This window comes from Dermacentor andersoni, unplaced genomic scaffold, assembly GCF_023375885.2.
Source record: "Dermacentor andersoni unplaced genomic scaffold, qqDerAnde1_hic_scaffold ctg00000041.1, whole genome shotgun sequence".
NCBI classification, from domain to species: domain Eukaryota; kingdom Metazoa; phylum Arthropoda; class Arachnida; order Ixodida; family Ixodidae; genus Dermacentor; species Dermacentor andersoni.
This window is the reverse complement of record NW_027314754.1, coordinates 4,030,001-4,043,265: the sequence shown is the minus strand read 5'-3', so window position 1 is coordinate 4,043,265 and position 13,265 is coordinate 4,030,001. Positions and strand designations below refer to the sequence as shown.

General features: G+C 43.0%; 1 long non-coding RNA gene across 2 annotated transcripts in view; it reads right to left on the bottom strand.

Moving 5' to 3' along the window:
- Positions 1 to 13,265, bottom strand: part of LOC129381542 (uncharacterized) — a 399,655-nt gene that overhangs the window by 73,595 nt on the left and 312,795 nt on the right. Inside the window, exon 5 of one of the 2 annotated variants that reach the window (XR_008609707.2) lies at positions 4,852 to 5,418. The exons of the other annotated variant lie outside the window; for it this stretch is intronic. This is a non-coding gene — a long non-coding RNA (uncharacterized lncRNA). Of the gene's footprint in view, positions 1 to 4,851; positions 5,419 to 13,265 lie in introns of those variants that run through there. 2 annotated transcript variants of the gene reach the window in all.

Here is a 13,265-nt window from a genome sequence, read left to right as displayed (position 1 = left end):
ATTCGTGTTATTGAGAAAAGAAGGCGATGTTTGCAGCTCAACTGCCAATAAACAAGCAGTAATACATTTTCTCTGAATGCACCTTTACAGAGCCACACGCCAACTTCGTGATTCGCCAGCACACGAGAACACGGAACACTAACAGCATTATTTCTCGATGTGGAATGGTAGGTTTTAATATTCAAGTGCGCGTCAGTGTAAAGACGGAAAACAGACAAGTAAAAAAAGGCCTACTTCGCTACGAGAAAAAAAGTCCTTGATATTGAAGCCATACGTACAGCGCGTATCTGATTTCTTTTCGCCATTGTAAAACCCACTTTTCCTGTCTTATCAAACTTTTTACGGTGAATTCAAGTCCAAGTTTCTGTCTGATGTAATCGTGCTCTGATTTTCAAAGCTTTCATATTGTGTCATCGTTCTTTTATTTCCTAGTACGTCGATCTCAAATTTTCCTATATAGAACAGCCCTTCCAAGGATTTAAGGGGGCGTGAAGAGGAAAAGAATTTGACAATGAGTGGGCGACGAGATTCGTAAGGGAAGGTCTTGTTTTTTCTTCTTTATTTTATTTGTGGAGCTGTATTCACTCTTGTAACATCCTTGCCGGCCTGACTACCGGTACGCTTTGCTCGAAACGTGCCCACGCGCTGTATCTGGCTTGAGGTCCTCAGTGCCCTTTCATGCGAGGGGAATGCGGCAGAAAAAAATCGGCAACATAAGTCGCTTGAGAACAAGAACTTGCTACGCATTTCCTGAATAACTACGTTGCTTTCGATATATATTTGTTGCTCTCGAAGTCGCACGAGCTCTCTGCGTCTTTGTGCTGGTTTCTTTATGCATTCGGAGCACGCACTACAGCCATCACACTGAAAATTTCAATATTTTTGCACAGCACAGGCGGTATTCACCGTACATCAGTTTCACTTAGCTCACACGAGGTAGAACTAGGCAGGAAAAATAATGCTATTTGAATAAATAAGAACTATTCGTAAAATGTGAATCACCGAGAAAAAACGTACAGTGTATACATAAGGCGTTCCTCAATATTGACATGTGTACTTATCATTCTCGGGTGACCACGTTTCATCACCTGACAAATGTTATCGCTCATCGCAGGACACGCCTGTATGTATCGGCAGTTTCACGAATGCTATCAACGGGTCTATCCGCTGTCTGTTGTCACCGAACTTTGGTTCATGTATGTTATGTAATGTAATGTAATGCATGCGCTACGCTAATCTTGTTGTACTTTCTGGAGGACACGCGGACACCAGCGATTACTCTGGACCCTTAGTTGACCCATGTATAAAAGTTGGCGCGCTCCACCCGCTGATCAGATTTCGACGACCGCTGACCGTGTTCGCCGCTAGTGCTGTGCTTTGAGTGTAACTTGCTTTCGTGTACACAAGTTCGTCCAATAAAAAAGATAGTTTCGTCATTCTCAGTTTCACCGCTGTATTATTCACCGTCACTACTACTACGTGACACTTGGTGGAGGTGCTAGTGCGTTCATGTTCCGAACGCCCCCGCGAAGCCGTGATCCAAGCCCGAGCCACGAAGACAACACCAACGTCGCCAAAGGCCAGCGAACTATCCGCAGGCTGCAGAGACTACTTCCGGAGCGCGGACTTTTGCCTGAGAAGACCAGGAAGTGCACGGCAACGACAGCACCTACAATGACAGTCCCAATGTCGCCAACACCGATCGTGCTGCAGCAGCCCGCGTTCCGCGGTTTTACATTTCAGGACCCGTAGAGCTGGCAGGAGAGGTATGAAAGGGACGCTAGGTTTAACAACTCGGACAGCGACGACAAGATGCGCCATGTCTTTTTCGCATTGGAAGACGCCGCTAGGACGTGGTTGGAGAATCGAGAAGCCCCGTTAACGACCGGAGACCTGTTCTGAAGCGCCTTCCAGGAGACATTCACAAGTGTCGTGCGCAAAAAGCTAGCCCAAGCTCTACTAGAAATCCGGGTGCCCGATGAGACCATAGCGATCTTCACGGAACAGATGATACGTATTTTACGGCACGCCAACCCAGAAATGTCCGAGGGGAAAAAAGTTCGCTTCCTGAGGCGGGGCGTCAAGCTACAACATTTCTCCGGACTGATCCGCAACCCGCCGAAGGCCGCAGCTGAGTTTTTTACAGAAGCAACGACCACTGAGAAAGCTCTGGAAATGCGCACCGGGCAATATAACAGCCAAGTACTTACGCCGCAGTGAGCAATCCCACGCTGGGCTCCGGTGACCTTTAGGAGACCATGAGGGTCACTGTGCGTGAAGAACTGCACAAGGTGTTACATTCGTCGCCACCTCAAGTGTCCTCACTCATTCACATGGTCAAGGACGAACTTCGATGGTCACACGTGTGACACACGTGTGTCACAGGTGTGACCTTTGCTCTGCTCCCCCAGGAAAACGGTCGTTATTGCCTTGTTTGACAGCTTCGGCACGCCGACCATGGAGCTGTTCTTTTTAAGCGAAAACTGGGTCGAGGCTGCGACGCAAGTCATTCCGCTCGATCTTGTGCCACTCTTAGAAACCGCCATTCCATCCCGGCAAATTGACGCTGAGTGGAACGTCGCTCTCATCACTGACGAAGCGCGAAATGGAATAGAATCAGAAAAAGTATCGCTACTCAATTTGTGCCCCGGTCATTCAATATACTATGCTATATTAGGTGGGTCGGATTCAGCAAGCTGCGTTTAAGATTGCTGGCTTGTGAGGAATTTCTGAACGACACTGTCTTGTAGTCGAGTCGTAGTTCCCGTGTGAACTACGGTTTGTTAGCTGGTAATGCATTTTTTTGAGACGCGTTTGCAGTTGGTGGGGGCTGACATAATTAGCGACAGAACCTGGCGGCTAAGCCACTAAGAATATTTCTACGTGATGAGGGCATAAACTATCTTGTGTAATCAGGCATCTATGCTTCAAGGCGAGCTCCACGTGCACGAAAAGAAAGCAGGTGCCAAAAATGTCAATCACGTGTAAAACGTAACGCGTAGGCGAGACGGCAGGATCAAGTGTGATCTCTCTCACACTTTAGAATTCTCACTCATAAAAATGAGTAGCGCACTAGACCTATGAACCAGGACAACATTTCAAGCTTACTGTTAGCGACAGCACTTTTCTTTTCTAAAGAAAAAAAAACGCGAGGGGTGAAAGGGGGTATTCTTTTTTGCCACTTCCAGTGGAAATGCGCATGAGAGCTGATGAGTCGAGCCAGTCAATTTGCGTTGCACACTAGTTAAAGAGGTTAAAAAACTCTGCATGCTCATGAAATCGCGAGATGCGTGCCTTCGATATGCCGTGAATGCGGATGTATAGTGCGTGCGTGAACACCTCTCTGATTTCTGTGCGGATGAAGCGGACAAGTCCGATAGTGACTTCCGCGAATTCGCGGCACGGCGTCAGAGGTGGGAGCACCGAGTCGTGCACCCGCATGCTCATCTCGATCACTGGCGCGCGCGCCCCGACGTATTCGAGTGTCGCTGCTTAGCTCGCTGCAATTGCATTTAACGGAACCCAGAATTCCCCTAGTAAAATCTGAACGGTCATTAAATCGCCACCACCACTTTGAATCGTGCATATAGCGATTTATATATGTGTATACCTGCGTGTTTTGTATGAGCATTCATATATATATATATATATATATTGAAAATAAATAACAATAATAATAACAATAATAATAATAATAATTCAGCCATTGCTTCAGCATTCTCATATTCTTCCTATCCTTCCCTCTCCCCCGTTTAAATGGCACCCGCTGCAAAACGATTCTGGCACAGTATTGCACAAGGTACTACTGCATTCGCCGCACGTTAAGGTGCCATCCGCGCGCGTGTACATACATTTTTGCCGCTCTTCAATGAACCAAACTTTTTGTTTGTTTGTTCGCATGGCAATACTGGAAATGTGGACCGGAACTAAAAGCTACGAATATGGCTTAAATGCGTTCCAAGGCCCGACAACAGGCAAGGCAAATGACAGTACAGCACGACTATACCAGCATCAGTTAAAAAAAAAAGGAAGAATGAGCTCTGTATATCCCTTGCATAAATTATCACGATCGGCATGTTGCAAAGAACACAAATTATAGGAAGACAGTTTATGAAAAGAGGTACTTAAATATGCAAATGCAAATTGTTAGTTAACTATTAGACTAAGAAAGAACTACACTAAAAAATCACAGTGCTAGTATCAATAACGACACACAAAGTTGCGCTACACAGGACCAGGCACGCTAACCTCTGATGAAAATGAAGTTTAAAGTGCTTTCAGGGAGATTTAAGAAATTTCGTATTGTTTTTCTTCTGTAGATTTATTGTGTTAGTGAGAATAAGTGGTAAGCTTTGCTTTCCACAACTGGCCTTCGTGTGTGGTATTGTAAACTCCTCTGAACTGCGTGCTGCGACGTGCTTCTCCGTACCTCTTAGCTTTGTTAATTGTTTTCGTAATATGACAAACGTATTGCGAAGGAACTCCTAAGTTACAAAGTAGGCGGTATTCAGAAGTGAGATCTACGCCTAAAACGTTGTAAGGAATGAATAAATTTTGTGTTTGTGCTGTGTAAGGAGCGCCGGAAATAATTGTAATAGTTTCCTTCTGCAGTGTTTATAGGCGTGTGGTGGTAGTCTTACTGTTGGTAGCCAGACAAGGCGACAATAGTTAATATAGGTAGGAAATATCGCATGATAAATTGTACACTTTAATAATCTCGACATAAAATCTGCTTTGTGCAGAGATATCGGATAATCGGACCGCGCACCAACATCTGCTACAATGGTTGATGTAATGTCTTAAACACTGCAGTGAACTTTGAGTAGGTTCATGTTGTGCTATTTCTTGCATTTTAATTAGTTATGTTGCTTTTATTTTTTACGAGGGACATAGCTTCAGTGAAACGAGTATTGCGACAACTTAAGAAATAATAAGAAAAGCTTCCACAATTCAAGCGTAAACGTCGTCTAAGAATAACCTATGAGGGGCCAGACTGCGAGCGTTGTGGACTCTGAAAAAAAAAAGAAGAAAAAACAGGCTGTCGTTAACCTAGAGGTGTCTACGCTGTGTAGCGTAGAAACAGATCACTGAAGGAATAACGGAAAGGGAGCACAAAGCAAGACAATGCTTTATTCGCGCAGTCATGTATCCAACTTCAGCCGCAATCTTCTCGGGTGCGACGCAAATCTCGCTGTTGCTTTTGTTGTCCGAATTTTCCTGGGCTGTTCCCATTCTCGCGTTTCGTGGAAATCTTGGACAAAATTGCTGGTGGCCTCGAGTAATTACTATTCTGTCACTGAGTGAAAGATGTGCGCTCTTTATGCGCTCGTGTTTTTCTTCGTTCTCCTTTCTACAAAAGCCTGTCGTTAAAAAACTGGCAGCGTCTCAAGATCGGTCGTCTTCATCCCGTATCTTCCTCTATGAAAAGAAGAAAAAAAAAAGATCGGTCGTGTCTAGCGCAGTTCAATCTTTCCTTATATGCGTAAATGTTTAAAGCTGCAGGGTGTATGCATGGGCGAAAAAGAAGTAATGATCTTAAAGAGCCCCCTTTAGAACTTACTTTCTGAAGCGTTTTTGTGACGCCGTTAGACTCACGTCTTTGTCTCCTTGAACGAACAAGCTCACTTCACAGAACTCACGCTATTTTTGAAAAGCACTTTGCTTTTCTAGTAACATTTCTCCCCTTTAAATCGGCTCTTTTTTTAATCAGCCCGTCGTGTTTGCGACTTTAGATTAGTTCGCGGCAGTGTGTTCATTTTGTTTTCCTCTATGCTTAACTCATACTACCAGACTAGTTCTAAGAAGGGCACATGCTTTTCTACCACAGCATAACAAATGACAAGCGATTTTACAATAGTGACACACAGTAAGACTGGTGTCGCATCGAAGTAAATGGAGGAGACAAAGTACTAAGTGCGAGGCATTTCTTTCCAGAAATATATTATAGTACAAAGTTATAATTAGAAAGCACACTGACGAAAGTTTGTATTTCTATGAATAAAAAAAATGCATGCAAAGTATTGTAGCAATTACTTTCTTTTTAGAGTCAGCATAGCGTTTACTGGACTTATAAGTTGTACTTTTCAGAAAGGTGTCCGCGCGCAAGTCTTGCTATTGCTTATAAGCCAATACAGCACTATAGAAACATAAATAAAGCGTGCGTATTTTTGTTGCCTTCATTTGTTGAACATATATCCTCAGTAGTAAGAAAATAATTTAGGTTGTGGCTCCAAGCTAAGGCCGTTTTTCCTTTTGGATGGAAGAAAGTGCATCCGAGTTTTTCACGGTGGTCACACGTCAACACGTCGGCGTTCCTCGAATCACTCTGCATGTCTAGAAGTAAACGTTTCATGAAATTAGGGGGTTTTTCGTGCCAAAACCACTTTCTTATCATGCGGCACGCCGTAGTAGAGGACTTCGGAAATTTCGACCCCCTGGGGTTCTTTAACGTGCGCCTAAATCTAAGTACACAGGTGTTTTCGCATTTCGCCCCCATCGAAATGCGGCCGCCGTGGCCGGGATTTGATCCCGCGACATCGTGCTCATAAAAGTAAACGTTTCAGCAAATTATGGTATAGACCCAACTTATCCTTGCCATTAACGAAAAATTGTAGCAGAACCCGTCTTACGATAAATGTCGATGTCAATGCGAATAGCATAGAAGCAATGTAGCGACAGACCGCATCGCCACCGTAGAGGCGCGTCATGTGCGAGGAGTGTATGCAACCGGGTTCCTCTTTCGCGCTTCCCACTGAGCTCCCTGCGCCATCTGGTGGCGTCGCCGCGAGCCCGTGCTCGGCTCGGGTGTGCGTATGTGTTCAGGCAAGATTGTCTCAGTATGTGTGACGCGGGTTTTCATTGAATTTGGTCCACCGAATGAATTGAGTTTTACCCGAGTATTGAAGTAGTTCTATAGTGTAAATTCTCGAGTTAAAACTCCTTAGCCACGGTTCAAATAAATCTCAATTGAGTAGACTTGATTTGTTCTGTTTCGTCTTTTTTAGGGGTATGCTAAACGACAGTCGAAAAAACACACACAAAAAAGGCGATTTAAGCACATATTTTTTTCGCTTTAACAGGAGTTCTCTTATTGTTTTCTTTTCGTAGCGCTTCTGTCAATTAATTTTACGTCCTCAGCGCGGTTTTCTGTGGGCGTGAAACCGTTATTTGCCGCGATGCGGCTGTACGACATCTGTAACAAAATATATAGGAAGCCGCACTACATAGAACGTGTGAGCGGTGAATTGACACCCAGCACTACGCGACACATCAAATCATCTACTGTATAGAGGAAGTTTCACGTAAATTGTGCAAAAAATTTAAAAAAAAAAGTGGTTAGCTGCTGCTGAATGAACCCAACGGCATATCGTTTGCCATCATGTGGCTCTCCTTACAATACCTTTGATATACCACTTAATTAGTCAATTAACTAAGATGAATTATGCACAATATTTAATATTAACTTTACGGCCAAGTGCGTCTGGTTGCATTGTAGAGGATGTTTAGAAACAACCCATCTAATTTCTTATCGCAACGTAAATGCTGCGTTGCGATTTCTTTCGGTGTTTAAAGAAAGCGCGCGAGTTATGAAATGAAAGCACGTGGCTGGGCTTGTTCGTTATCGTATCGCAGTGCTCTCAACCGTGCTTGGAGCTTATCGCTTATCAGGGACGACGGCGCTTACTTGCCGTGTGCCACCGCCAAAGATGCTGACGCACTGTGAAGCCGATGCCTAGAGCCGCGGCAGCTCACTTTATCACGGTCCGCGCGCACGGTTCTTTTCCACGAAGCGCGATTGAGAGCGCTGCAATACGACAGCGCATGAGTGCAGTCATGTGGTTTTGTTTCGTATTTCGCAGGGTTTATTTGAAACACCAAAAGAAATCACCACGTAGCATGTACACCCGTGAGCAAAAGTATACGGACCGCAGGGTCGCCGAAGCAACGGAATTTCTTCATAATTAACACCCATAAACGGTAACTGACGAGTGCACTAGAAATTTCGTAGTACCAAGTTTGGACTACAGTCTTTAATTTCAAGTTGCATTCACAGACAGAGGATAAAATTAGTTTTATTGCACAATCCCTGGTCCGCATACTTTTGCTCACGGGTGTACGTTGCCAAAAAATATTGGATCGGTCGTTCCTGGAGCCCCTCTACTACGCAACGAAACGCCCTTGGCCCTAAATTGATTGTTAAAAATTTTGCATAATTCATATCAACAAATTAAGCTAAATACCAAAATAACCTCAAAGATTGCCACATGAACCATGTGTCATTCGTTTCATTCGGCAGCGGCAAACCACATTCTTTTTTTTTAAATCCTTGGCACAAGTTACGTAAAACACCCTGTACAACGCCGTGCTTCGAGTGGCATTGACTGTTTCGTGTTGCGGGTGTATCTGCTTCAAAAATTAGAACAGATTCGCTCGCAGATGTGAAACCTGTCTGCTCGCCCTTACGGCGGGTGATGAAGCTTCACACAAACGTCTGTCATGAATGTTGTTACAGCTGACATAAAGGAAGCACTGCGCGGGGTTCGTCGCAGCTTCATGATGTCAGGCGCTGGCTTCTTTTAATTTAATATTTTTTTAACTGTACTGTCTAGAGGAAAATATTAATTTTTTTTTGTTGACGTGGAAGCGTCGTCATGACGAGTGAGTGCACACCTGCGAAAATGCGACTTTTCTTACCACTGCTGATGACATCAAAGACGCACTAAAGAGGGTAAGCACAGGTAAATGGGTGCCGCGCTCTGGCCAGTGCAAGACAACGAACAATGGTGGCGTACTTGCTGGCGGTGCTGCGTCCGCGGTTCGCCGCGCCCGCTTCACATCCCGCACACTCCCAGTAGTGACCAAAAATATATCCAATTAGAACTATAGTTATTGTGCGAATGAATTACCAGTAGCAAATGTATAAACCATTTTTGAAGGTGCTTTGGACGAATGTTTTTCAATAGAAGCTCTATAATGAACTTCATTAAACGCAGTCAACTATCAGTTGTTTATGCATATTCAGCATAATGTATTTTAACGTTCTATCGATTGCGCTCAATAAATAGTGAAACTGTGCACAGCTGTAAGGAAGTCATGAAAATATTAATAGAAACTGAAAGGCGGGATATACTGGCTTGATCTCAAGAATTTCGTCGCGTTTTTTCGTCACAAAGCAGAGCAAACACAGTGGGTTGCTTCGTGTGTTCTATGAGTACCGTTGTCAGCGCTAGCATACCGGATAAACCGCAACTACCGATACCCACCGTAACACGATCTTGTACTGTTTTCCTTATGGTTTGGTAATGCGTTTCGCGTACATGCAATGGATGTCTATTCAGCTGGCGACGAAGCGCCAGCACGATGCGCTGCAGGTCGCCTTCAACTGGATCGTATGCAAAGATTTTTCTATTTAGAGGCGCCTTTACTTTGTTTTCCTGGCTCTTGTGAAAGCCCAGAAAGCGTTTACCAACACCCCGTCTCACGTTCACGTAACACATGGAAACGGTCTTACGTACGAGTAGCCCTCCCCACCCCCCTTTTGTATTCCGCCTAGTGACCGCAAAATTATGCCTTTTTTGGTGTAGCCTGAGCACCGAAGATAGCCATAAAAATTGCCGGAAACAACGTTTTAAGTGTCCTTACTACAAAAGTAAGGTCATGCGTCCTCGTTTCCTCATTCTGGAGACTGCGCTTAGCTTTTTTCATACTCCGGTTTGGGCAAAACAGCGAGTGGTCTACCAGGCTTGGTCTTCCGGCAGTTGCTCGTAATCAAATTTGGTTCCCTGCAGTAATCATTGTGTTCTAGTTTTCCAGATCTATACCGATAAGACTTTGGCATTATGTAACAAACTAAGTAATGTATCGGTCAGTCTTACCGTAGAGGAGGCTACTTGAGCAGGCTGGCATATGACCAAGGTTCTGTACACTTGAGCACGTCCGGTTTAAGAAAAAATAAACTGTCGAATCGGATTGATAAGTCAATTGTGTGATTTGTACCGAGGGCAAAGTAGCGGATCTTCATATATTTTATTGAGCTGGGTGTTTAGCGTCGATTCATAGAGGAACCTTGCCTCGGTTCTCGCCCGCGTCCGCATTTCTAGATTTGTGCCGTAATCTCGAATATTTACGTCTGTAATTCATACAGTGAGACGTCGCTTTCGTCTACTTCGTAGAATAGGCACTCTGAAAGAGCTAGAACATTCTTGGCCGTCTGTGCCATTCAGACTACTTATGTGTTCTGTGGATCTTCGCTTCCAAACGTTTCTTCGTGTGAGGCCTGGATACAAAAAAAAAATTGTTTCTTTGTAATTGTTTACTGAATGATTTATTGATAGAGATAAATTTGCCTTTGCGTGCACTTTCGTTAAACCTGCTGCAGGGACTGAACAGCGAGGTTCTTCGGGGCAAGTTTCACGAGGTAAGGAGGATAAAGCCTACAGCTGAACTGCTGGCGGTGAAGGCAAAGGAAATGATCCGGATAATTAGAAACCTGAGACTAGGCTTGTAAGCAACGCAAGCCATGCGACGTGCAGCTTAGTACAGCATTAATTGCAGAGCTGATCCACTCAGCCACATCGCCGCTAATTAGCCCAGCCTTTGGAGCTCTACTGAGAAACATGTAACAAGCGTTGCCCGTATTTGCTTTTTCGCAGTAAACTAAATTTGAACATGCTAGCAGAAAGATGTGGCTACAAATGAGTTTATTAAGTAATTGAACGTATAGGAGTATACGTTGGCCAGGGGGAAGCAGAAAGTCACGTACGGCACTGTTTTATCTTGAATTTACAGGTACTTCACATAATGATGCTTGATCAGGGTAAACAATAATCAATCGTTCTGGTCCAACGAAAATGCCAGTTTACGTTTACCCGGAAAGATGTTTATTTATTTATTTATTTATTTATTTATTTATTTATTTATCTATTTATTTATTTATTTATTTATTTGTTTATTTATACATAATGCAGCCTCGGTGAGGTTATTGCAGGAGTGGGCAGTGAGGGAGTGAAAAAAAAGAAAGGAAAGCGAGATAACAAAATACGGGCACGCGCCTGTATATATCGCGCCAGTACCTCTGGTATAACGAGAACATATACTACTGTTCCTAGTTCCACTAAAATCCGTTGTAACACTCTTAAGCACCAAAACAAACTTAAGCACTTAACTCTTAACTTAAGCACTCTTAAGCACCAAAACAAATAAATCGAACCGAAGGGGTATAATTCCAAACAATGCCTTTATTAAAGTAGTGCAAAAATTTCACTTAAGAAAGACATCTGAACAGTCATTCTGTAACAAATATTTACTGTGCGCAATCATTTGTCGTAAAGAAGCAAAATTCATACTGAAATAGAAAGAGATTCACCGTATCATGGGTTTCATACAGATAAAGCAGCGTTTCCTGTAACCGCTACAATAAAATCATGCTTGTTTTTCATATATATATATATATATATATATATATATATATATATATATATATATATATATATATATATATATATAAAATTTCACTTAAGAAAGACATCTGAACAGTCATTCTGTAACAAATATTTACTGTGCGCAATCATTTGTCGTAAAGAAGCAAAATTCATACTGAAATAGAAAGAGATTCACCGTATCATGGGTTTCATACAGATAAAGCAGCGTTTCCTGTAACCGCTACAATAAAATCATGCTTGTTTTTCATATATATATATATATATATATATATATATACGTTCAATTACGTTGATTTCCTGAAACAGATCACATGCGTCAGAATGTACTTGGTGCTCTGACAAGAGAGTACTGCAGACACCATTCTCGCTTTGGAAAATGCAACCGTTCTCACGGTGAAATGAGGACAGCGCGATAAACAATGGCAAAGAAAAAAAAATAGACGCTACACAATAGGTTGCTGGAAACGAATGCCTTATTCCAACAAAACAAGTGTTTTAAAGCAAGCATCTCACTAAGAAACGATGCCGACTCACCCCTTTGTAAACCTTGATGCAGTACTTGTTTTCGAGTTCAAATGCACGCCACTGTGTTCATCGTTTCCTTCCGTCCCTAATACGGCCACAGTGTCCAAGAAAGCAATTCTTCGAGCTCTCCGGCTCTTTTGTACAACATTCATCAACTGAGGCCATATTCGGGACATTTTGGGTTAAGCAACGAAAATCTAATAATTGGCATGAGAACTACGCATTGCTCCGGATGCCATACACCGAAGACTAGGTAACAGTTTGTTTATCCTTAAAGAAATGCCATTATTTATGAATAATATTTTGGTTGGCCCATTGTGTGCAACATAACGGAGCAAATGTCGGGGGCGACACAGTTTCTATGGTCCCTATTCTTACTAGTTCACCAAAGCAAATCACAGTTGAACGAAAAAAATATCAGATACATTGGGATTGTCCCTTGGTATACACGCGATTGTTCAGGCCGCGCCGATAACGCGGCCTAGGCCAATCGGGTCAGGTGAAACCGAATGTCGGTTTGTAGAACGCTTCCAAGATAAGGACCCTGATCTGTATGTCTGATGACAGTTATATTTCCAGGCAGTTAATAAGATCGTTATGTGAATAGAATTATGTGATCTCAAATAATTCCCGCAGCACCATGTCACAATTTCTAAACGGTTCTTCAAGAATGTAGAGTTGTTCTTGTTCAATACCCGGTCTTTTTTAAGGGTACCGGGGCAGACGTACGAACAAGCAGACACGAGAATGATAACCAAAATGAGGTAAAGGCTATATTGTGAATTGCCGTTTGTTGGGCGTGTTGGTAAACTGAGTTGTAAAGCATATTTAGCGCCAGCGAACAAGGACAGAAGGAAGTGGTGTCGTGTCCCTTCTGTCCTTGTTCGTTGGCGTCAAATATGCTTTCCAAGCTATATTGTGCTACGTTATATCCGTCCAAAGCAGTGCATGTAGTCTTTGGGTCATGCGATTTCTGAACTGATTAGGGTTCGGTTTGAACGTTTCGGTAAACTTAGTAAAATAGCACATGCAGTGCCAGAGAATACAAATGGATTAAGCACATGCATTGTGATGCTGCGTATGTATCTTTAGTTGCTTTTACTTGCTACCTTTGAACCTACGTTATCAATTTTTGTATTTGATCTCTTTTATATGTAAGATGATCCGCAGTGTGAAATAAATAAGTGAGAAAAAAAATATTGCTCATAGTCAACGAAGAACCACTTCAGAAATAAGAATGTGAAACATGACTGCTACCAAGTGCCTTGTGGTTTTGTGTTAAACGACTTTTATATTGCC